This window comes from Fulmarus glacialis, unplaced genomic scaffold, assembly GCF_000690835.1.
Source record: "Fulmarus glacialis isolate BGI_N327 unplaced genomic scaffold, ASM69083v1 scaffold27344, whole genome shotgun sequence".
NCBI lineage: Eukaryota > Metazoa > Chordata > Aves > Procellariiformes > Procellariidae > Fulmarus > Fulmarus glacialis.
The window spans coordinates 35,767-38,233 of NW_009206623.1; the positions used below are offsets into that span (position 1 = coordinate 35,767).

General features: G+C 54.8%; 1 protein-coding gene across 1 annotated transcript in view; it reads right to left on the reverse strand.

Moving 5' to 3' along the window:
* Positions 1-2,467, reverse strand: part of CALHM1 (calcium homeostasis modulator 1) — a 7,725-nt gene that overhangs the window by 2,944 nt on the left and 2,314 nt on the right. The window lies entirely within an intron of this gene.

The window sequence follows — 2,467 nt, forward strand, 5'->3', positions numbered from 1 at the left end:
CCCGCCCAGCCTGTTGCAGAGGCCGGAGGCCCCTGTCCTCCCTCCCCAGCCTCCTCTTTGCCGTGTCCCCAGGGTTAAACTCAGCCCTCCCCAGAAGATGTCTTCAGCACAGGCAAATCTTCAGCAACACCCACCTTCCCGGGATTTTTTGGACCAAGTCCTCCTTCTTACCCCCAGATCTGGGGTCCCCGGGCGGGTTTTTGCAGCTCCCAGGTGTTTGGGTGCGGTGCACCCCTTGGCACTCGCACACCTCCATGCCTGTCCGGGGCTGGCTCCCCTCCCGCCTGGAGCCTGCTGGCTCGGCTGGGAGCCCCAGGTCTCGATCCGTGCTTGGGGTGCTGCTGCTAACCGGGCTCAGTGCTGGGACAGCAGCCTGGCTGAAATCCCAGGGGCCACGTCGGGTTCCTAAAGAGGGGTGTCCTCCCGACGGCAATGAAAGATCTCCCCAAAATCCAGGAGAGAGAGAACACCCTGCCTGCTCTGCGGGGACTCTCTGTGACTGCTGAAATTGCTGCATGGGGGCAGAGCTCTGATCCTAAAAATCTAAATTGAAAGTGCAAAAGCTTCTCTTTGCAAATGCACGCTGATTTTTCAGTATCTTAACAGCTCTGCCGTGGAGCCCACCAGCCCTGCATGCTGCTCACTGTTGTGGAGACTCTAAGCACACCTTTCTCGGTGAGCCATTAACATTGCTGAACTGCAAATAATAGGACTGGAAACCGCCTTTATCTTTAATCTCTCTTGCTTTGTAAATCAGGTTTTGTGCCTATTAATTTCTGGGCAGGTGCCTTAATTAAAATTTGGGGTGTGAAGATTAATGATAAATCTGTGTCACGCTCCTTTCTCCTGGGAGCCAGCCAGTTTCAGCCTGCCCTTGACTACGGGCTTGCTAAGGCTCTCTCACAGCAGCTCAGAGAATTTCCTCGTCATCTCGGTCCTTTGTTCTCCTCTCCCCACAGCCTCTGTGGAGCTACACACCGATAATTAAGGTTTATGCAAACGACAGTCACCTCAGTTACCAGCAAGCCGTAATAAATTGGTTTGAACAAGAACGCGGCAGCAGAAATTTCAAGGGGATGAGCATTTCGAAAGGGACGTGTCAAGGGTAAAACTCATCTCTCAAAAGGGGTTTTCCTTCTGCATATTGGTAATAAAATCAGGGCCACCGGGGAACAAAAAAGGCTGCGATTTCCATAGTCACCTTGAGGGCCTGCATCCTGTCATCCTCAGTTTCTATGGAAATGGGCAGCCACCTGGTATTGCGTAGGTCGGCAGTGCCTCCCCGGCTTCTCCTCCGAGGGCTGGGGCTGGCTCTCCGCTGGCTGCCGCGCACCGGCAAAACGCCCCGACTCGCGCGGCCTCAGCACCCTGGGCTTGGCCTGGGGGCCTTCCCAGTCTTTTTCATTGCATTCAAATAAAGAAACGCCAACAGCTTTTGTAAATGGCTTTTATAAATCCTTGTGCCTAAGTGCGGAGCTTGAACAGTAAGCCTGAATTATTTATTTGGCTCCTTAAACAAACATCCAGGTGAGTTTTAACATCAGTCTTTGTGTCAGGGAGGAATCCAGGTAAAATTGCAAGAACAAATTGTCCTGCAGCAAATTTATGGCAGAGGGTTGGCCTGGCCCCCACCCTCCATGCTGAGTAATAGCTGCTCTCCTTGTCTGGACACCCCCTTCAAGGAGCACCTCTGTGGGCTCCTGGTTGAATAGTACCTGTGACACCAACCGCACCGTTCCTGTCACGAGTAATGCAATATGGGATGTCCCTTCACTAGCTCATTGCTTGTGTCAAATTTATTTTAAAGCTTTTCTTGGCCTGGAAGTTGTGTATGTCTGTGGGGATGCAGTGTGTGGAGGGGTAATGGGAAGACTTTTGGGGTTTCAGAGCTCAGCGTGAGAGAGGGGCACCCCCAGCTTGTTTCCCCACCAGGGGATTTTTAATACTGCCTAAACCCACACATGCTGCCCAGTGCTGAGGACGTGGTAAAAGAAAGGAAGTTTTGCACATCTCGTAGTGTCTGCCTTGGACGCAACACAAACCTGGTCTTGGTGGCCAGCATGTCCATCTGACTGACGCATCGTGCCCTTCAGCATCCCTGGGGCTTGTCCATCATGGTCTTGGATAGCTGCCCTGCTCAGCACAAAAATCGTTGCCTGAATTACCAATGGTGTAGGATTGGATGTGGGAGCAGATGGGATCGCACCGGCACTGCTGAGCCCTTTGGGTACCCGTGCCCTGCAGCCCCCGGGGCGCTGGCCCTCGCCCCCGCCCGGCCCGGATGCCCGCCTGTCTGCCCTGTCCGCAGCCCCTCTCCCAAAAGCGCGACTCTGCCTCCGCAAAGCCCTGCGCCCCCTCACACCCGGCTGTAGTAGGCAGCTGTCTCCCTTCGGGGCACAGGGGGGTGTGCGGGGGGCTGCCCTTCCCCTGCCCAGCCGTTGCCACTGGGGAGGGCAGGCGAGGGGAG